The following is a 23362-nucleotide window of genomic DNA, read 5'->3' as shown; positions in this document are numbered from 1 at the left end:
TCACCATTATTGCTCTCATGTGTTCTGTTCACTTATAATTTTTGCTCCCTAAAATGAAATTTGTCTTTTTTTTTTCTTTTTTTTTTGAAAGTTTCACAACCTATGGCGTCTGCTTTTAATGATGGCTCTTTATTATCAAACCAAGACATCAATCAGTTTTTTATGTAGGCGGGGTTAAATTCTAGATCACATATTCAACCATCGGAAATTTTGCCAATTAAGTTAACTGGAACCCACCAAATTTGTCTAAGTTAACCATGAATGATGAACTAGTACTTAAGGTCAGTCCGATCTTAGCTAAAAATACACCTAACAAAAGAAAAGAAAACGAGCCCGAGAACCAAGACCAAACTTGACCATTTTTTCTCTTCAGAATTTTTTGATGCATCACATACATTATTATTATTATTATTATTATTATTAGAATAAACCATTCATTTAATTTAAGAATTCTAGACCCAATAAAAGTTAGCTCATGTATTCAATTAATTTAATTTTTTGAAATATTTGATAGTGTATTTGGTGGGGGTGAAATGAGGGGGAGTAGAGAGAAGAGAATGGGGGTGGAAAAATTATTTTATGAAACGGTCTTATGAGATACCACTTTGTAGAGGTGAGGATTTATGTTTCACCTTGTTAGGAAGGGGAAGGATTCCTAATGAATTTTTACCTTCTTGCAATTTTGTCCGAAATGAATATTTAGTATAAAACTTTATAAATGAATTGATATATTTTTTCTATTTTTTTTAATATATATTATCGTTTCCTCTTATTTCCACCTTATACTCAAACAAGTGGAGGGATCTATTCATTTTCTTCTTGAAGAAAACAAACAAAACGAAAAAAGAGGAGGGGACTCTAGAAATCCTTTTTCTTCCCTTTTAATTTTAAAAAAATCCAAAAAGGGAAAGGGGTGTCTACTATATTCTCCACTCCTCTCCGTTACCCCTCTATTATCCGCTCATCTCATCCCCCCCCAACTTCCAACATATTTTCCTTTATTTTTCTAATGTGGGACTTGTAACCCTTCTTAAAACATCTCTTTTGTTTGTTGACAGAGACAATCATAATGTTCCTCTTTTCTTTCAATATGGGACATGCAATGCTTCTTTTTAAATATTTTTCACTCCTTTTTCTTTAATGTGGGACTTGCATATTCCTTAATTATTTATATTTTATTATTTATGATATTATCATGGTCTAACCTCCGATTGAACTCCAATCTGATCTTGAACCTTGAACCTCTCTTTTTTTATTTTTCTTTTTTCCATTTCTTTTAGCAATCTGATTTTTTTTAAACATTGAACGCAACACAGTTGTGTATAATAGTCTAAATAACCAATAATTATTTCATGTATCAATTATATACATTCTCCTTATCACAAATCACAATATGGGGGTCATATCTATCATGAGGGACACAATCTAGAAGAGAGAAGATGCATATATTCAAAGCATTAGATACTTTCATGTATGTAAAGTTCTAAGCCATTTGGTTACCATTGTGTTTGGTGAGCGACATCCTAGCGATTTTCTTGAACGGAGTTAAAGTTATTATATAACGCCCTTGAATTTGGCATTTCAAATAGCTTTTGCATTGTGACAATGGCTGTACAAGCGGCCTAATTCTCTTTACAAAAAAAAATTCTGTAAATTATTTTCTACTAATGTGTGCTTTGTCATAGGTTTGTAACTTTTCGAGATCTATCCAATACCAAGCAATAGAATGCAGTTAATCCTTCCAATAACATTATACTATAAAAAAAATAAAAAAAATAACGTAGTTATAAGATAATATTCTCATTTTTTTAAATAATGTTTAACAATGTGTTTGGAAATTTGGGGAGAGGGAAAAGTAAATGGATAAGGATGGAAAGGAGAGGAGAAAAGGGGAATGGTTTCTTCTTCCCCTTATTTGGATGTTTTGAAATTTAGGCAAAAATGCAAATTACACATGCTAACTTTGCCCCGTGATTAATGATTCTCACTTATGTAGTGCATTAGTTTTTTTACTGCAAATCCCTCTTCAGAATTTTGAAGTTGATATCAATTATATTCCCGCGAATGGAATCATTGCGTTTGCATGGATTTTTTGGCCAAGGAATGGAACCTTAATAGTGATTTGTTTGTTTTGTATTCAAATCCCCCTCCCTGTATTTTGTACCAATTATTAGACTTTGAATGGCTTACTTTTCTTTAATCTGGTTCTTCTTTACCACTTTCTCAAAAATAGTTCATTTTTACCCCCAAAAAAAAAAATGACTAAAATGATTTTTAGGCAAAGTTAGCAAGTGTATATTGTATTTTTAACTAAAATTAACTATTGAGAGGAGAGGGGAGGCATCTCAGCCCTCCCCAATTATACACTACAACATCTTTTTATACAACACTACACCCCATCAAATAGATGTCGGAACTAACAACTACCATAACATTCCAAGTCACAGAGTCCTGGGGAATGGAATGAGGGATTCCCCAATTTGAACAAAGAATTTTGTTCAATATAATGTCCCATAATCTAAATTTAACATCTTTACTCACAACCTTTACTATACCTTCTGCTATTTTAATCTCACTAGCTACCATAAATTCTTGCATTTTTCTGAGCCCACATATGATATGATAAAGAGCAGCTAACCACGTTAGTTTACATAAGAAGCTGCTATAACCTCTTCCTTAAAGATTATCAATACCCTATACCATCAAATCCTCCCAGTCAGTTTTAACATAGTTCGCTAAGCAAGACCTCAAAACAGCACTCCATATCCTTCAAGTAAAGAAAAAATAATTTTTATCATAACTATCCCCTTGACAAAAGTAGCAAAGAGTATCCCTAGTAAAGCCCCATTTCAGCATTCTTTTTTTGGTACTTAACTTGTTTTTTATTGCTAACCATCCTATGAAGAAATGTCAAAGGATATAAAGAGGAAACCATAGCAGTTTCCAAAATTGTTCCCAAAATCAGCAATTGACCACACTGCCTTGTCCCTTTTCTGTCAACTTAACCAAAAATGGTTTACTTTGAATGGAGATTAATCCTCTAACCTAGCAAGCCTCCAAGACCAGCTCCTATTGCTTTAAAGTTTTAACTATATTAACTTTTGCATCAAAGCACTAGCAAGATCATAGATGACTCTAAAAACCTACATTTGGTAAAGAGCACCAGCTGTCATGATAAAGGAAGATATGGGAGCCGTACCCAACTTTAAAGCTTAGGAACTCCCTAGCAACAACCCCTTAATCTCAATAGCTTCCTCTATCCCCATCTACAAGTCTATGGAACTTTGGTAGTCCAAAAAATTTTATCTTTTAGCAAATTTCAATGCACCCATATCACCCAAAGATGCCAAATATGCTTCAACACAGCTACTTCGCCTACTTTACTCTAATCTTCTATTCTCTTTAATGCTAAATCACCTTCCCTTTTAGGGATGCAAAGTTTCTTCCATGACACCTTAAAGTTACCATTGCTACCCTCCTAAACTTTCCAAAGAAATGAATTGAACTTTTGTTCACTGGTTTTAAAAACTTTTTTGGGGAGTATATTGCCGAAGCAATAATGTTGAATACTATGCAGGGTAAATCACAAAAGCTTGAGCCTTCTAAGCCCAACAAAAGAAAGTTTATTGACTATCCAAGATGATATTGTAGCAATAATCTTGTCAATTAAAGGTTTGCATTGCAAGCAGCAGCAATGACCTTATGAGAGATGAGAGGAAGCCTCAGCTATCTCATTGGCGAGGAGCCTTCTTTGAATTGTAAATTTAGGATTTTATGTTTCAAACTGGGAGCAATCTTTGCACAGAACACTTCACTTTTGTGCGGATTCACAGAAAACCCACAACTACATCTACATGTTTGATTAAAGGCTAAGATCATGCAAACTTTCCTTTTCCTATAGAATAAGGCTAAGAAATGATAAGAAATACTAAAAGGAAGAAACTCTGCCAAAGTTTGCTCTATTAAGACAACTGGTTCAAGGGTTTGGGGGTGCTCTTGTGTGCTCGTGCATGTAGAAGCAGGTGTTAGTCTTGCAGCTCTTGCAAGAGTTAGTGTGGCCTTCATTGGGTAAGGTCGAGGGTGGGTTTTAGGTAGTAACATCCATTTAGGGTGGCTAAAGGAGGAAGCATACAATGTCAGAAGAGCACGAAGAGTTATGGGGGAAATTATCCTTCACGGAGGAGGAGGACAAAGGAATTGAGCTTGGAAGTAGTAGTACCAAAGTTGCAAAAGAGATAGGAAAAAACTGTGCTATTATGAAGGTAGTGACCCATAGAAGCATAAGCCTAGATGCACTAAGAAAGAATTTGAGGATGCTGTGGAAAACAAACAAGGGAGTTAATATTTTTGAGTTAGAAGAGGATTTGTTCCTGGTCGAGTTCGGAGATAGGAAAGATAAGAAGAAAGTGCTTGATATGTGTCCATGGAGCTATGAGAAACAGCTGATGCTAATCCAAGACTTTGAAGGAGAGTTAACCTCAAAGGAGATTGAGCTAAAATGGTCACCCTTCTGGATTCAGATTTTCAATCTACCTCTAAAGAGTAGAACAAGGGAAACTAGGTAGGAAATTGGATCCACGATAGGGATAGTCATGGAGGTCGATGTGCCCGAATTAGGAGTTCACTGGGGCAAATGCCTTCAAGTGAGGGTCCATATTGATATCACAAAAAGACTTATTCAAGGAAAATGAATCACTATTGAAGGAGGTGAGTGCAGGTGAGTTAACTTTAAATATGAAAGACTTCCCAATTTTTGTTATTGATGTGGACTGCTTAGCCATGCACTAAAAAAATGCCTAGAATCATCTGAGAATGCCCAATTGGTGGAAGGCTGCCTTCAATATAGGGCTTGGTTGAGAGGAGAACCAAGCAGAAGGAGCTTGAATGACCCACTCAAGCATGGTTGGGAAGGAAGCCAAGAAGACAGAGCCTGGGCAGCCGGAGTTAGGTCGGAGAAGACAATAGTTTTGTCCGGCCTGTCTAGGGAAAAGATAGAGGTAGGTAGGGATCACGTGATTAAGCTGACTTCTCAAGGTGGCAGTAGCTCTACCTGGGAGGAATCAAAGTTAGGTGCTCCAAAATAGCTGACAAAGAAGTTGCATGAAAGTGGTAAGGTCAATGGGTCGGGGGGAAATACAGAATAGCAGGTATCCCATTTGAATGAAAAATCACCAGTCCTACACACAATCCAGGCCGAACCTATAGAAGACATGCAATGAGAAAAAGAAACATGTCAGGTGCAAGAGCCAAATTTCAAGTTTGTGTTGGCGCCAAATCCAAATTTAAAAGACAAGGATGAAAGCCCAAACAAATTAGATAGTGGGCGAGGCCCAATGGCAATGAGTTTTGATCCGAAGTTTGGCTGGACTGCGAAAAGCTGGGCCCTAAAAGCGCGCATTGGAAACAATTGGCAAGGGGCCCAAAAGTGGATCCAACCCATGATGAGATAGGTCCAATTAACCAGAAACATGAGGGCCCAACCCCGTTAAAAGAGTTGGACCCGAATGGTTGTGTTCAGAAAAGAAGAAAGGGCATGAAACAAACCTACTCAACATCAAAGGAAGTTAAGGAAAGGGATGGTGGTGAGGCGATGGCTGCAATGCAGCACTGCCAAGCCCCATGAGTATTATAGCATGGAACTACTGGGTCTCAGGGTCCTCCCTAGTGATTCGAACACTCACCGATGAGGTGAGAGCAAAAGACCCACTCTTGGTCTTTCTTGCGGAGACTAAGGCTGGTACAAGCAGGATTAAAGGGATTCAGACCAAACTAAAGGGATTCAGACCAAATTAGAATATACACAAGGCATTGTAGTGCAAAGTGATGGGTAGAGTAGCGGCTTGGCATTATTGTGGAGAAAAGGCACTGAGGTAAGTTTCAAAAGCTATTCCAATTCCCATATCAATGTGATTGTGCGCAAATATCCAATATCAAGTCTGTGGCATGCGACGAGCTTCTATGGCTAACCCAAAATTGAAAAAAGAAACATTTCGTGGCAACTGTTGGAAGCTCTGAAAGTTCAGTGCGACCTTTCATGGATTGTATTTAGGGATTTCAATGAAATCGTGTGCAATAGTGAAAAGTCAGGGGGGTCAGACGGAGATATTAGGCAGATGAAGGGATTTTAAGATTGTTTAAGTAGGTATTGGTTGTTCGACTTAGGCTTTGTGGGACAACAGTTTACATGGTGTAATGGTCGCCTAGGCAATCAAAGGACAAAGCTCCAGCTGGATAGGATGATAGCGATTAAGGCGTGGATGAGGAAATTCCCAAAAGCTTGTGTTCATCATTTTTCTATGTCTATATCAGACTATTGCCTGTTGGCTCTCTCCTTTAAGCGAAGCCAACCACGAGTTCAGTAGAAGAAGCGTTTCTTTTTAGAGGCTATGTGGACAAGGGAGGAATGATGTAGAGAAGTGGTGGAGTCAGCTTGGGATCCACTTCGAGGTAACCCAGAGATTAAAATTATGGACAGATTGAAGAGTTGTTAGGAACATTTGAAAAGGTGGAATTGGAAGGTTTTTGGCAATATAAATAATGTGCTCAAACAGAAGCAAGGTAAGCTCCAATTGCTAGAAGCCACTGAATGTGATCTTGAGAATGCTGAGGAGATCTGAAAGCTGAAACTAGAGATCAATGAAATCATGTGGAACCAGAGGTCTAGAACACTCTAGATTAAATGGGGGGATTGAAATACAAAGATTTTTCATGCTACTACCAGTCAAAGGCGCCGAATAAATAAAATTGTGGGTATGCAGAATTTGGAGGGGGTGTGGCAAGAATACCAGGGAAGGATTGAAGGTATAATCTTGGAGTATTTTGATGCCATTTTCAAGTCAAATCATCCAACCAACTTTGAAGCTAGTTTGAGTGCAATCAATACCTGAGTTATCCCTGAGATGAACGATGAGTTATTGACTGATTTCAAGGTAGAGGAAGTATGGAGAGCTCTCAAACAAATGCACTCCACAAAGGCTCCAGACCCTGACAATATGTCTCCTATATTCTATCAAAATTATTGGGATAGAGTAGGCTCAGATGTGATTAAATGTGTACTAAATGCACTTAATTTTGGTGTGATGCTTAGTGATCTTAATGAAACATTTATCTGCCTTATTCCTAAAGTCAAATCACCCCAAAAAATCACTGAATTCAGACCCATAAGTTTATGCAATGTGGTATATAAAATCATTTCCAAAGTGTTAGCTAATAGACTGAAATGAATCGCAAAGTGCATTTGTGCCAGGGAGGCTCATTACTGATAACGTCCTTGTGGCGTTTGAAACGATGCATTGCATTAATCAAAGGAAAAAGGGGAAGGAGACTCTTATGGCCAGTAAGCTCGATATGAGCAAGGCCTACGATAGAGTGGAATGGGTTTACTTAGAGGCAATGATGAGAAGTTTGGGTTTCCATGACAAGTGGATATCTCTTATAATGATGTGCGTGACCACGGTGTCATATTTAGTGTTGATCAACAGTAAAACCAAGGGCAAGATCACTCCATCTAGGGGCCTCCGACAAGGGGACCCAATCTCTCCATACCTTTTCTTGATATGTGCAGAGGGCCTATCAGCTATGCTGAAAAAGGAAAAAGCAACAGGGCACATCAAATGGATCTCAGTTTGTAAAGAAGCGCCAAGAATATCCCACCTACTCTTCACTGATGACATCTTAGTGCTTTGTAGGGTTACTGTTGAGGAAAGTAACAAGGTAATGAAGGTTCTTAAGGATTATGAAAGGGATTCAGGCCAAAAGTTCAACAAGGAGAAAACCTCCCTTTTTTTTCAGCAAAAACACCAATAGGGATGTGTAGAACCATGTGAAGCAACATTTTGGGGCCCAAATTATCCGGCACCATGAAAGTTCCTCAGGTTGCTACCACTAGTTGGCAAGGGAAAAAGGAAAGCTTTCAATAGGATAAAAGACTAGGTAGGGAGGAAAATAGTTGGTTGGAAAGGCAAACTTCTGTCCAATGCGGGTAAGGAAATTCTTATCAAAGCGGTGGCTCAAGCTACGCCCCATATACACGATGAGTTGCTTTAAACTCCTAGACACACTGTGCAAGGAGCTGAATTCGATGATGAGTAAATTCTGGTGGGGGCAGAAGGAAAAAGAGAGAAAAATGGCATGGGTTTCATGGGAAAAACTATGTACTCCAAAGGTGAAATGGGGTATGGGGTTTAGGGATCTAAAAGCCTTCAATTTGGCCCTATTGGTGAAGCAAGGGTAGAGGATCCAACAAAATCCAAGCTCCCTGATTCATAGAGTTTTTAAAGCGAAGTATTTCGTGGGCATCCCATTTAAAGAAGCACAATTGGGCAGCCGACCCTCCTATGCATGGAGAAGTATTATGGCAGCCAAGGATATCATTGTGAAGAGTTCCAAATGGACCATTGGAAATGGGAAACGAGTACACATTTGGGAGGATAGATGGCTTCCTACACCAAAGTCCTTTAAATTGGTGAGTCCAAAGGGTTCACACACCGAGGTGGAGATGGTCTCAAGTCTCATAGATACGAAGAGAAGAGGTTGGAATGTGGCAATGGTAAAGAATATCTTCCTTCCTCATGAAGTTGATGTTATTTTAGGAATTTCAATCAGCTCCCGCCTCCCTGATGATTCCTTGATTTGGGCCTGGACACATAATGGTAAATTTAATGTGAGAAGTGCATATCGAGTGGCACAAAAATATGGAGAAAAGAGAAACCAACAAGGGGAGAGAGGGGAATACTCGGATGGGTTGAGGATGAAAGTTATTTGGAAAATGATCTGGAACTTGAACTGTCCTAATAAGATTAAGCACTTCATGTAGAGGGCAGCCAAAAATATTTTGCCAACAAAACTTCAGTTGAAACCAACAAAGCTTCAGTTGAAAGCAACAAGGATTAGGCAGGAAGATAATTGTGATCTATGTGGGCTATGTGAATCCTCAGGACACATATTGTGGGGCTATAAAGTGGCTGCAGTGGTGTGGAGTGAAACAAAAACCAAACTCCATTCTCTGCCCAAGCCTCACTTGAACATCCTTGACAATGTGTGGGAAATAAAGGAGAATTGCCTAGGAGTGGATTGGGACCTCTTCGCGGTTACGACTTGGAGTCTATGGAACAATAGGAACTTAGTTAAACATGGAGGGCCGTGTAATAGGCCTGAGGTGATTGTCAGAGAAGTTGCGGAGTACTTGAAGGAAGTTAGACAGATAAAACAGACTCAAGAAAGGCCAGCCCCCATCACTAAGCCTCCATGGACCCCCCCTCAACAAGGATGATATAAAATCAATGTGGATGGAGCGGTATTCAAAGAAAATGCAAGCTATGGGGTTGGGGTTGTAATCAGAAATGAATGGGGACAGTTAATGGGAGCAATGTGCAGGAATGTGGACTTGCCGTTCTCGTTCCCTGGAGATTGAAGCAAGAGCAGTGGAGGAAGGGATTCTTCTAGCTTGGGACCTTAGTCTGAAAGACATTATCATTGAAAGCGATGCTCAAACGATGGCGAATGCCATAAAGGGGAAGTGCCCGACACTTAGGTCAATTCAAAAATTGATGGAAGGAATTCAACAGGGGCTGAACTTGTTCAACTCGTGGGAAGCAACCCACATTAGCAAAAGTGGTAATTTTGCAGCACATATATTGGCTAGACATGCCAAAAGTGTGAATGATTGTACAATATGGGTGGAGGATACTCCTACCATAATTCAGAATCAAATTCATCGTGATGTATCAAATATGAACTTAGTTTCTGTTTAATGAAAGTTCAGCACATGCTACTTATAAAAAAAAAAAAAAAAGACAACCGGTTCATATTGACTAAGACACTATCAAGCTTCTTAGCAACAAACTTCTCTGCATCCCTTTATTGCTCCATGTATAGAGGCAGCCTACATAAGGGTGGGCCTATCTCAATGTTGCATTTGCACAACTCAAAATCTATTTCAAAGGAAGATAAAATTCCTACTTCCCCCACTTACTTTTTCACAAGCAGATTTACATTAAAATCTACCATCAATATCCATGGCAATGGTGTGTTTGAGCCTGAAACACCTCCAAGTTCTTCCATAAGCCTTTCCTTTCCATACCATTATTTGAAGTGTCTTTTCCCATTGATACAATAATGCATAGCTTTAGAGGGCCAAGAAATAACTTCTTTGCTCCAAAATTCCTAACTATGCCCAAGATCATACAAGTAATTGTTAATTGTAAACACTCCATTTTGCAACATTTCATCTCACCATTCGCCACTTTTCCAAATCTAGATGTAAAACGTTAGTTTTAGGTTTGAAATTTTTTTTTATTAATGACCTTAAACATAAAATTCATATCATAAGTAGTCAAAGTGTAATTTCTAGAAAAATTGGCATCTTTCAATGCATAAAATGATGCTCAGATACTAGGTTTTATATATATTTGTTAATGTTTAAATTTGATTGGTTGATCCATGATCTTAACATAGATGGGCATGTGTAGGATAATCAAAGATCAATTTTAATTGGTCTGTAAAAAGATTAAGTAATTTTAATTAATAGAAAAAATCGTATTGGTGATAATTGTTTAATTATGGTAGTTATGTGAGCATACAATTATTCCATGTGGGTAATGTTCTTTTTCGATGAATTTAATTAATTAAATATACATAAATATAATCAATTATATTTTGATTATGCTTATGTATATTTAATTAATTAGAGTAAAACATAAAAAAATTTTATGGCCTCTAGATGTAAAACATAAAATTAGAGTAAAACATAAAATTGATCTAGATGTAAAACGGTAGTTTTAGGTTTGATTTTTTTTTTATTTTTTTATTTTTTATTTTTTTATTAATGACCTTAAACATAAAATTCATATCATAAGTGGTCAAAGTGTAATTTCTATAAAAATTGGCCTCTTTCAATGTATAAAATGATGCTTAGATCACTAGGTTTTATATATATTTGTTATTGTTTAAATTTGATTGGTTGATCCATGATCTTAACATAGATGGGCATGTGTAGGATAATCAAAGATCAATTTTAATTGGTCTGTAAAAAGATTAAGAAATTTTAATTAAAAGAAAAAATCGTATTGGTGATAATTGTTTAATTATGGTAGTTATGTGAGCATACAATTATTCCATGTGGGTAATGTTCTTTTTCGATGAATTTAATTAATTAAATATACATAAATATAATCAATTAGATTTTGATTATACTTATGCATATTTAATTAATTAGAGTTTTTTTTTTAGAAATTAATTAGATTTTCAATAGTACAATTAATCAATTTAATTATAGTAGCAATAGTATTTATCTTGTTTAATTGAATAATGTATTTATATTGTTAAATTAATAAATCTAATGGAGATAGAAACTAGCAATGCCACTGAGCCGCACAATCTACTAGTTCACTTTCGTCTAATTGCATTGCATATGGCATCTCTAAAACTATTCCTGAAATAATAGGAGCACATTTTTATTTTTATTTTAATAAGAAAGCCGAAAGCTCCATCTAGGCAGGTAAGCATTACAGAAGCTAGAGAGAGAGAGAGACATTGTAACTCTACTTTCATGAACAAAAAGCACAAAAATCCAACATGTGCAACTTGAGATTTGGGTGCAAAATAACCAATAACCACATCATCGTGCTCAGACTAGAGGAGGTAGGATAGGATAGACACAGGTGTATGTATATACAAATACCTAGTAATTATCAAAAGTGGGTGGGCTCCTAGTGTTGTCTAAATTGTTTTCTTTAACAGACCTAACAAGGGGAAAAAAAAAAGATACAAAGTACAAACTATACTGTAAGATATGTTCTTATCATGGTTGCTCCAGTGGGATCAGAAAGAAGATGTCTGATAAGGGACATTCTCAGATCATTTGGTGCTATAACAAACATATATAAGGCAAACAATGCAAGGTCTGCTGAGGAGAGAGTGGAGCCAAGAAATCCCTGCCACATCCTGCAAGGAAATCATATCAATTATTCCATACCCATTAGAAATTAAGCCAATCAAGCATATATTCAACAATAGCTTCTTGTATTTTATGCTGTAACTATCAGAAAGACAATTAAAGTTGCCATTTCTCTGTCCTATTTAGTCAGTATCTTTCACCAACATTTATTGATGTTCTATCTTAAAGAAGCCTTTGTAGTATAATAATACTAACTAGTTAATTACCAAAATAAGATAAGTACATTATAGCATTTAATCTGGACAGTCCCTCAAAAGTCCTTGAAAATCATAATCTAAGAAGGGAATCAGGTAGCTTGTTTTTGCAACTCAGCATGAATACACATTTATTGATGTCATCACTTGCATTGCAAGTTAACCTAATAAATTAATGGTACCATTATTGGTCAGTATTCACTAACGTAACTCCCCACCATTTAACAGAAAGAACCACGAATCATCCCTGTGAGCTGTGACTATCATTCCACTACCACCCACAATCACAATGAAGCTGCCCCTTCAAGCTGATCTTTAAAACCAAAAAATGCGCAAGACTCTATTAAAGTTCACAATAATCAATCTATTGGCTTCCAAGCCTTACTCCTTTTAAAAAAGGAGTGTCTAAAAACTCTGAATTATGTAGTATGGAAAGAAGCGACAACCATCTCCTTTATGTAGGCTTGGAACAGGATTTTTATAGCCGACTCTAAAAGAACCAGGGGCACAAGATTTTTTTTTTTTTTTTGTAAAGTTTTTTTATTAAATATTTTGTAATGTAGATGAAAATATTAATGACATTACAAGTAGTCTTAACGAGTAATTCTTAAATGCAATATTTTTAATGTAATTAAATCTACTGCTAACATTGAGTTTTTTTTTTTTTTTTTTAAAAGTTTATATATTAATTATTTGATTATGTATTAATTAACATTTTTGTTTTATATTTTTAACTCTATTCAACTTTTAGCAAATAAGCAAATACAATTTCAATAAAATAAAAAAACTAATCAAAAAAGCACATTTAGTTTATAGATGATTTAACTTTATTTTATGTTTTATGTGTAACATGTTGACTCAATTTTTATTTTTTTTATATATTCATTTGTGGAATTATTATACTAGTAGACTATTAGAATTTATTTTCAGACTATAAATATAAATATTTATGTATTATTCTAACTTTTATTTTTGAGTTTTTTCTTCTTCTTTTTTTCATTTATTTGTTTTGAAAAAAAAAATATGAAAAATTAGGATACAAAGTATGTTAAGTTTTTTTTTTTTTTGGTATGTGAAAAAAAAAAAATACAAGTCAATCTAGGTTGATCTAAATCAACTCATCAAAGACTAGGTAAGGGCCCTTATGCCATAATTTTTTTTAATAGATAATTTGATAGTTGGAGTGTTGGAGAATTTGACCCATGAGGTGCTAAAATAACATGTTGTGCTAATTGAGATACAAGACTCTTGGTCATAATGTTTCTAAAACTTTCCTTTTAGGAAATCTCCTTAAGGTATGTTCATATTTCTTTGCCAATGATATTTTGTATGATTTTGTCCAATGATATACTCTCATTCGGTAAAAGATAAAAATTTGATCTTTAAAATCAATATGCAATAATTTTCTCAATCCATTCCATAATAATTCATAAAACTTTTAAAATGCATTTTGATCATTTAATTTATTAACTCATTTAACCAAGTAACATGATTATCACATAAGTCATATGATCTAGAATACATTTTATGTATTGGATTCAAATAATAACAACATATGAAAACTAATTGTTATGCATCCCACAAGTGGTACTGGTAAGTCCAAGGTCCATCTTGTTGTAGAGCAAGATTAATTGTGAGGTCATGCTTGTTAAAAGACATGAAAATGTTAATATATTAACAAACAAAATTATGTCAAATGATAAATACTTTTTTTATAATTTTTTTCATAATTTATAAAGGTGATAAGTAGTGATTAGAGTAACATCAGTTTTACATTAACCTACTATTGATACAATCTTTATTATGTTGCAATTATTATAAGCCACTTTTATAGTTTTAAAAAATATTATCACTAAACTTATGAAAAAAAAAATCAAGTCGACCACAGTCTAATAAGACAAAACATTTTGCTTTATGGAGCATATGTTATCCAATTTACACTACCAAGAGGATTAAACCAAGCAAATTTGGAGGAGAAGCAATTCCTTTTTCATTGACAAAGGTTAGGAGAATCGTTTACAACTTAATACAGAATCATGATGCTAATAGAAGAACTGACAGGTAACTAATTAGTAGACATAATTTAATCTCCTTCATGACCATGACCCAAACCTTTCTCAAATATCTACCAACTTTTGTAGCCTTTTTCATCAAATATCTACCAACTTCTTCTTCCTCTCAAATATCTACCAACCTTTGTAGCCTTTTTCATCATATCAATCTTCTTTCTTCTTTCTTCTTACTTCTTTCTTCTCTATTCCATCCATATATCAAAGTATGTTCCATCCATATATAGCTTGGCAAGGATTTGTTGGACTTGGACTTCCACCCCATGCACCCAACCAAGTAGTGGCAGCACTAGAATGGACTCAGCTGTCTACATACTTAATGAAAAACAGGGCTGATTGCAAATATAATAGTCAGTCATTGGATAGAAGCTATCCACAAGTAATCAAATAAAAAGTCTTTTAAAAAAAATGAATTAAAAAAAAAAATCTTTTATTAACACTCAATGAACAACAAGCATCATGCTTCAGTCAAGTGCAAAAGTGCATGAATCTAATGTGTTCTTGGATCTTATGGAGAGGAATGTTAGACTCTATGAGCTTTTATGAAAGTATATGTCCTGTGTTTGAGTGTTTTTACCTTTTCACGAAGAAAAAAAAAAAAAAACAAAACAAGCAAACAAACTCTATCAATTCCAAGTTTACCCAAAAAAAAAAAAAAAACCTAATAAAAATTGGATGCATGAATTGAGTGTTTTTACCTTTTCACGAAGAAAAAAAAAAAAAAACAAAACAAGCAAACAAACTCTATCAATTCCAAGTTTACCCAAAAAAAAAAAAAAAACCTAATAAAAATTGGATGCATGATTTACCTTACAAGGAACTAGAGGAACCAAAAATTGACTACTTATTGGTATTTATATATCTTAAAAGAAATTTACTTTAAAATAGTACGTGACACTTATCAATCTACTTGTTCCTGCATTGTGTACGCAAGGAGAGAGAGAGAGAGAGAGAAAGTGGTGGGCAATAGATAGAGGTGAGCACACATAGTTCAAGCGTGGGCAGTCCATGCAAGAAAAACAACTTGTGTGCTCACTCTCTTCCCTTCAACAAATTATTTTAAAACTATTACACATCAATCTACATCTTCCTAAAGTGTGTAAACATAAAAGGGGGGAGAGAGAGAGAGGTGGGCGATAGATAGAGGGTGAGCACACACAATTCAAGCGTGGGCAATTCATGCAAGAAAAACAACTTGTGTGCTCACTCTCTTCTATCACCTTCCCATACAAACCCTTTCAATTTATTAACACGACCAATTGATCTTGTTGCACCAAAATAACCCATCTTCCAACCACCTTGCCCAAAGCATTATGATTATTTATCACATGGAAAGAAAGAAACCTTGATTTGATTGTATATAGAAATGATGGTTTCTATGACTTTATATATAGGTGGCGAAAAGGGTATAGAGAAACACTAACAGAACATATATGGTTTAAACCTCTATAAGTGTAATCAGTTAATCACTAACAATAAATTAATATGTTGTTGGTTCATTAGTCGACTAATAACACTACCTTTTAGCTTTTATTGTTCCCCTCTTAATTACTAGTTTAATGATCATTAGCTTTCCATAAAAAATAAAAAATAAAATAATTAATTAATCCCACTAAGTTTGAGCTTAGAACTACAGGTAAAAAAGTGATCAGTTACCATCATCAATTAGAAAGAATATAAGGATGTTGTTTTGGGATAGAGCCAAGATTTCGACTTTGGAAGTGTCTAACGCCATCATCAATCAACAAGAATATAAGGATGTTGTATTGGGATAAATCTTGGCTTTTAACCTGCGGGTGGAACTAATTCATAAAAATAATTTTTTTTTTAATCAAATATTATAATTGACTTTTTCATAATAAACAAGTCAAATAAAAGTAACTCATACTTATTATGTAATCTATATCCAATATTCTTTGATTAAAAATAACACTAAAATACACTTTTGACTTAATGTTTGTGATGGGCCTTTTTTGTAATTCTGGGCTGGACTACTTCCTACCGCGTTATGGCCCAGTAGTTTTAGGGTAGGAGAGTTGAGAGTGGCTTGACTGAAACTCACCCTAAGCCAGCTTGTGCACAAACTAGGACCCCTTTGCTAGGACCTTAGTCATGTGCCCACGGCAAAAGATGTTGTCACAAAAATGTTATAGCCGGAGGGTATAATAATATGATAAAAATAAAAAGAATATGTTTGCTATCAACCAAAGAAAATAATTAAACAATTCTCTTAGTAAAAGGGAGAAAGAACATAGTGAAATGGGTACAGTAGAAATAGATTAATAACAATGTTAAAAGAAAAGGAAACAATATTAATGCTCGATAAAGAAAAGAAAGAATGGTTAGTCTACCATGCTTGGTTTCTTAAGAGATTTAAGTCTAGGAAGGAAACCACCCTTCAATGTGGGCAATCTCACAGGGGAAATCTTGTTACAGAAATTGCTCACTTTGAAAGAATGGGCCTAGATGGCTTATCTCCAAATTCTTAATAGAGAGTAGGCTATTGAGAGGGAGAGAAGGGAGTAGTCTATTGGTGCATGCCTTTACTACACCTCTTGTTTTCTCACTCTCTGTTTTTCCCTTCACTCTCCATTTTTTCTTTTTGATTTCTATGTTACCTTTTTTCTTTCTTATCTTTCTTTTCTTTTCTTTTTTTTTCTTTTTTTTTGCTTCTTTTCTTTCTCACTCTTTCTTACTTATTTCTCTTTGTTATCTCTTGTGTTTGTACTCCTTCTTGTGCACAGCCAAGGCCCTTTTATACTGCCTACTGTGATGTTTTACTGTTTTACCCCTCAACTACTTTTGTTCGGGTGTGGGTATCCTTCCCAGACCAGCCACTAGTTTGTCAACTGCCCAACCATCACCACTTCTTTGTGCTGGCTGTGCCACGTTCCATTCCCAAACAAAAGAGTGTTGTTTTGTTTTCTTGCTCTCCGTGGCATTCCTATCCGAATAAGGGTTGGGCATTCTCTCTTACTAACTCCTATGGCATGCACCTAGTGATTCCAGCTCATCTTTTCCTATTTTGGGTGCTATGTCATCCTAGCAAGACATTTCCCCCAAAAGAGCTAGAGTGGGAACTCCAGAATAGACTTCCCCCTTCTCCCCACCGCCAAACCATACCCTCTCTTACCTCTGACCCACGACCCACCGTTCTTGTATTGGCTGGGTACAAGCGGGTGGTGCTTGAGTCTTGTGCATGCTCCACTTCCATGTGAGTCCAGGGCTTATCTGTCGTTCATGTGTTTGTCATGGCCTGGGGGTTTCTCTGGTCTTTGCTACCCGTTCTGCCACTCATTCTTAACCTCCTGTGGCGTGGATAAGTTACTGGATCCTCGTTCTTTGTATCTTGCTTTCTCCCCGGGCTGGGTTTTGCTTAGGCATGGGCCTTTCCTTCTTCAATCCAGCCCTTTTCTTCTTTATGGGTCGGCTAACACTTTTGCCACACCACCTCATTGCCTTTGCCATGTTGCATTTTGGCTTGTGCTCGCTGGGCCTCCTTTGGACCTGCCGCGTACTTTCCCTTTTACTTAGTTCATGTAGCCCAGTACTACTACTGGGATTGTTCTTATACTATTTTTGGCTTCCTTGGCCTGTTTTATTCCTTTGGGTATCGTCGGCCTGCTTCATTCCTTTGGGCATCCTCGACCCATTCTAATCCTTCATTCCCATGGGCTTTTGGTAAATCTTTCGGGCTTCCTCGGCCTAATTACCATATATTTTACTTTTGGGGTTTATTGGCCTCTTTACCAACCTCATTTACTAATTTCTTCCTTTGGGCTCCTTTGGCCCATTTTTACTTGCTTTTTATTTTTCATAATTCTCATGGGCTTACTACTTCTTTCTTTGGGCTCCCTTGGGCCCGCTTGCTTTCTTTGGGGCCTTTTGACTATCTTATAGGCCCATGGACCATTATTCCTGCCACTCAGGGTTAATGGTTTTCTTCTCATTTTGCTAATTTTTCTCCCTTAGTGTCTCTCGTATTGTTGGGCTTTTTCTTGTTATTGGGCCTTCTTGCCAAAGTAGGCATCAACAACATTTGAGGCTATTTTCATTTTTACCATTACATTTTAAAAACCCTTAATAAGTATGCATATGAGTCTTTGTTGTCAGCTCTTATTCTCCGGTTTTCATATTGGAATAAGGAGTTAATGTTCATTTTATTTTATCTCTTTATGTTTAATTTCATGTTTATATTAGTCATGTCATTCATTTTTGTTAGTAATCCGATTGTTATATGTCATTCATATTTAATTATTTCATGTAATACTAGTTCTAAAATACCATGGAATATAGGAATTTTGTCATTGTAAGCAAAAAAAAAGGTATTTTGGACAGTTATATTACTAGCATAAATGAACAGTGTGGCCAATATTGTAACGAACTCTAATATGAGTGGCCAAAATGAAAATTTGAAAATGTAAATAGCCAAAATGAAAACAATCTCAAATTTTATGGGCCAAAAGTTTACTTTAATCTAAAGTGTTGTATTCCCAATTTTTTTAAATTAAAAATGAAATTAAAAAAATAAACAAAGAAATCATTTTGGTGTAACTAGATAACATCTAGGTAGCACCCAAATTTCATAGTCCCAAATGTTTAACCTATTTTGATGTTCACAAAAATTAAAAAATAAACACACCACATAGACACAAGGTTTCATTGTGCACAATCACATGAATAGGCTAGGTGACCTATTTGTTTTGAGTCCTTGGACAATTTTAAATTTTTGAGGGGGCCAAATATAGTAATTTTGGAACCAATTTTTTAAATCTATTTATAATTTGAGGTCGTTTTTTCTATTACAAGTTCCATCAATCTTGAGGTATTGGTGGTCTCTCCACGAGTTGAAAATATTTCTTGAGATAGTTGACAATATTAGCTTACTTAGTTATTAATAACTAAATTGAATTTCTTTATTTTTTTTAAGGAAGGAGCCATAGTTGTGGTTCAATTGTTCATTTTCATTTTATAATATAATTTTTTAAAAACATACTATAAAAGCATTTAGAAATATATTAGAAAAAAAAAAATTTTGAGGCTAAGAGGGGCCATAGCCCTCCTTGTTCTAAACATAAATCCATCCCAAATATTGATTATTTATTTCAATTTTTGTGCGGTTACCAAGGAACTTGTAATTCAATTGGTATCTACCGCCCTCTCCAATCCAATATTCGTATATTGTGGGTTCACCCATCTCCCCACTCCCCTCCTAAAAACTATTTGTGTGCAATAATTGGTAGTTAACATCCGAGTTCTGGAGAAACTGAGTCAGATGGGGCTCAAGCATGTCATAGGCTTTTTTGAGGTTTGTGACTTGGTGAGTCCATAACTCGGAGGTGGACTCGGCAGTTTGAGGCAAGCCATCAATGTAGGGTAAAGGAAGCTCTACTAAGTTTATCAGTGGCAACAAAATTTGGGAGGCGATGAAATGTTTTTAGGGGTGGAGATGAAGGAAACTTTATGATCCTTTTGAGCTAAGAACTTGGAGAGCTCAAGATATGGAATTATGTGGCCATAAGCTAGCCCTGGAAATATTGCTACGTGAAGCTTTCTTCGCTGGCCATTTTTATGTGCAAAATGGAGATAACTCTCAATGAAGTTCTGGCTTTCACGCATGGTTATGAAAATGATTGTTCCCTCAGCTTTATTAGGCTCTCTATTTAGGGACTATCCCAACAAGAAGTAGACTCATAGCTTTGAATCAATTAGAAGATAAACTGTCTTCTTTAATAAACACTGCCCTTATTTCGGTATTGTCCCATACTCCAATAGCAAAGCTATTAAGCTAACCTGCTTTGGTTTCCTCCTACGTAAGCCACAATGGTGAGGCTTGTACTGACTTATTAAAGGCCTATTCTACTTAATTAGTTTTGGACCACAACACTATTAGTCAGCCTTAATTGGTTTTACTGATGGCCTTTAGCTTAATTGGTAACTGTCCTTGGATTTTTTTTTTTGGAAAGCGTACCTGTATCCAACTCGACCTGTTGATCAAGCCTTTATAATAAATTTTTAACTCTATATTTACTCATTTTCAGTGCATGTTTATACTAAGTTTATATTAATTTTTTTTTTGTATTGTAGATGAAAATATTAAAGACATTACTAGTCAACTTAAAGATCGAGTAATTCTTAAATGCAATGTTTTTAATGTCGGATCTATTACTAATATTGGGAAGTGTTTTGTAAGTTCACTATAGATTTTATATATTCCTAATTATTTTTCTTTGCCTAACATGCTACAATTTATTTTTTAAAATGTATATATTAATTTTTTATTAACATTTTTGTTTTAGCTTTTAAGCTCATTGCTTATGTTTAGCTTTTTAGAGGTCTCAATTTTTTAAAGCACATTATACTATTTTCAAATTTTAGCAAATAAGCAAATAAGGTTCCAGTAAAAAGCTAATCGAAAAGGCACATTAGTTTATAGATGATTTAACTTTATTTCATGTTTTATGTGGAATTATTAGACTAGCAGGCTATTAAAATTAATTTTCAAACTATAGACATAAATATTTATTATTTATTATTCAACTTTTATTTTTGAGTGTTTTCTTTGTTCATTTATTTGTATTTAAAGGAAAAAAAAAGAAAAAAAAAAGGCTACAAAGTATTTGCAAGTTTTTTTTTTAATTGGTATGTGAAAAGAAAAGGTCGCCAATCCAAGTTTTTTTATTAGGGCCATATGCCATAGTGTTTTGGTTTTTTTTTTTTATTTTTTTTTTTTTTTTTTTTTTTTGGAGATTATTTGATAGTTAAGGATTTGAGGATTTGAACCATGAATGTCTCCATTAAAGCAATAAGAGTTACTAATTGAGTTACAAAAATTTTGATCATAATGTTTCTAGAACTTCCCTTTTAGGAAATCCCCTTAGCAATGTTTATATTTCTTTGGCCAATGATATTTTATATGATTTTGTTCAATGATATACTCTCATTCAGTAAAAGAAAAAAAAAATGATCTTTTAAATCAATTTGGAAGTTTTTTTTCTAATCCATTTCGTAGTAATTCATAAGACTTTTAAAATGCATTTTGATCATTTATTAAATCTTTATTTTAATAATATTTATTAAACCTTATAAGCAAGTAACATAATTTTTTCATAAGTCATATGATGAAGAATGTATTATATGTATTGGATTCAATAATAACAATATCATTAATCATTCTCACTATTTTAAAAATCAGACTGAACTGGCCGGTTCCACTGATTGAACTAGAAACCAAACATGGAACCCGTCTGGTAAACACTGGGATCCGGTTCCTTTTTTCAATTCCTTAATTGTTTTAGTTTTTAAAACCATGATCATTCTACATAAGGAAACTAATTATAATGCATCTCACAAGTGGTACTAGTAAGTCTGAGATCCTTCTTATTGCAGAGCAAGATTATAGTAATTTGTGAGGTCATGCTTATTAAAAGACACGAAAATGTTAATTAACAAACAAAATGATGTCAAATGATACATTCTTTTTTACAATTTTTTTCATATTTTATGAATGTGATAAGTTGTGATTAAAGTAACATCACTTTCACATTAACCTATTATTGACACAATTTTTATTATGTTCCAATTACTATAAGCTACTTTTAACAGTTTTAAAAAATATTCACTAAACTTATTGTAAAAACATAATCAAGTAGACCAGAGTCTAATAAGACAAACATTTTGCCTTATGGAGCATATGTTATCCAATTTACACTACCAAGAGGATTAAACCAAGCAAATTTGGAGGAGAAGTGATTCCTTTTTCTTTGACAGAGGTTAGCGAATACAACTTAATATAGAATCATGGTACTAATTGAAGAACTAATAGGTAACTAATCAGTAGACATATTTCGATCTCCTACATGACCCTAATCTTTCTCAGATATCTACCAACCTTTATAGAATCATGGTACTAATTGAAGAACTAATAGGTAACTAATTAGTAGACATATTTTGATCTCCTACATCTTCAACCTTCTTCTTCTTCTTCTTCTTCTTCTTCTTCTTCTTCTTCTTCTCCTCTGTTCCATCCATGTATAGCTTGGCAAGGATTTGTTGGATTTGGACTTCCTCCCCAAGCATCCAACCAAGTAGTGGCAACACTAGAATGGATTCAACTATCTACATACTTAATGAGAAACATGACTAAATGCAAATATTGCAGTAAGTCATTGGATAGAAGTTATTCACAAGTAACCAAATAAAAGTATGTTTTTAAAAATGAATCCAAAAAAAATGTCTTTTATTAACACTCAATGAACGACAAGCATCATGGTTGGAATCAGTCAAGTGCAAAAGTGCATGAATTTAATGTGTTCTTGGATCTTATGGAAAGGAAAGTTAGACTCTATGAGTTGTTATGCAAGCATATGTTGTGTGTTTGGGTGTTTTTGTGCTCTTACGAAAGAAACTCTATCAATTCCAAGTTTACCCAAAAAAAAACTAATAGAGAGAGAGAGAGAGAGAGAGAGAGAGAGAGAATGGTGGGCGACAGATAGAGGGTGAGCACACACAATTCAAGCATGGGCAATCCATGCAAGAAAAACAACTTGTGTGCTCACTCTCTTCTGTCACCTTCAACAAATTACTTTAAAACTGTTACATATCAATATACATGTTCCTGAAGTGTGTAAATAGAAAAAGGGAGAGAGAGGGAGAGTGTGAAAGTGGTGGGCGACAGATAGAGGGTGAGCACACACAGTTCAAGCATAGATAGTCCATGCAAGAAAAATAACTTGTGTGCTCACTCTCTTCTGTCACCTTCCCATACAAACCCTTTCACTATATTAACATGACCAATTGATCTGGTTGCACCAAAAAATCCATCTTCTAACCACCTTGCCCAAAGCATTACACTTATTTATCACATGGAAAGAAAGAAGCCCTTGTTTTGATTGTATGAAGAAATGATGGCTTTTGTGACTTTATATATAGGTGGTGGAAAGGGTATGGAGAAACACTAACGGAACATATGTGGTTTAAACTTTTGTAAGTATAATCATTTAATCACAAACAATAAATTAATATGTCGTTAATTCATTACTTGACTGATAACATTGCCTTTTAGCCCTTATTGGCCCCTCTTAATTACTAGTTTAATGATCATTAGCTTCCCAAAAACCTTTTCTTTTCTTTTTTAATCTTAC

At 34.9% G+C, this 23362-nt stretch overlaps 1 pseudogene; it reads right to left on the bottom strand.

The window, feature by feature from the left end:
• LOC112002176 (UDP-glycosyltransferase 91C1-like) overlaps positions 1-19838 on the bottom strand; it is a 34815-nt pseudogene extending 14977 nt beyond the window's left edge.
• Positions 19839-23362: the final 3524 nt, after the last annotated feature.

The sequence above is a fragment of the Quercus suber genome, unplaced genomic scaffold, assembly GCF_002906115.3.
Source record: "Quercus suber isolate HL8 unplaced genomic scaffold, Cork oak 2.0 scaffold_274, whole genome shotgun sequence".
Classification (NCBI taxonomy): domain Eukaryota; kingdom Viridiplantae; phylum Streptophyta; class Magnoliopsida; order Fagales; family Fagaceae; genus Quercus; species Quercus suber.
The sequence above is the reverse complement of the archived record's forward strand: the minus strand, read 5'-3'. Positions and strand labels throughout refer to the sequence as shown.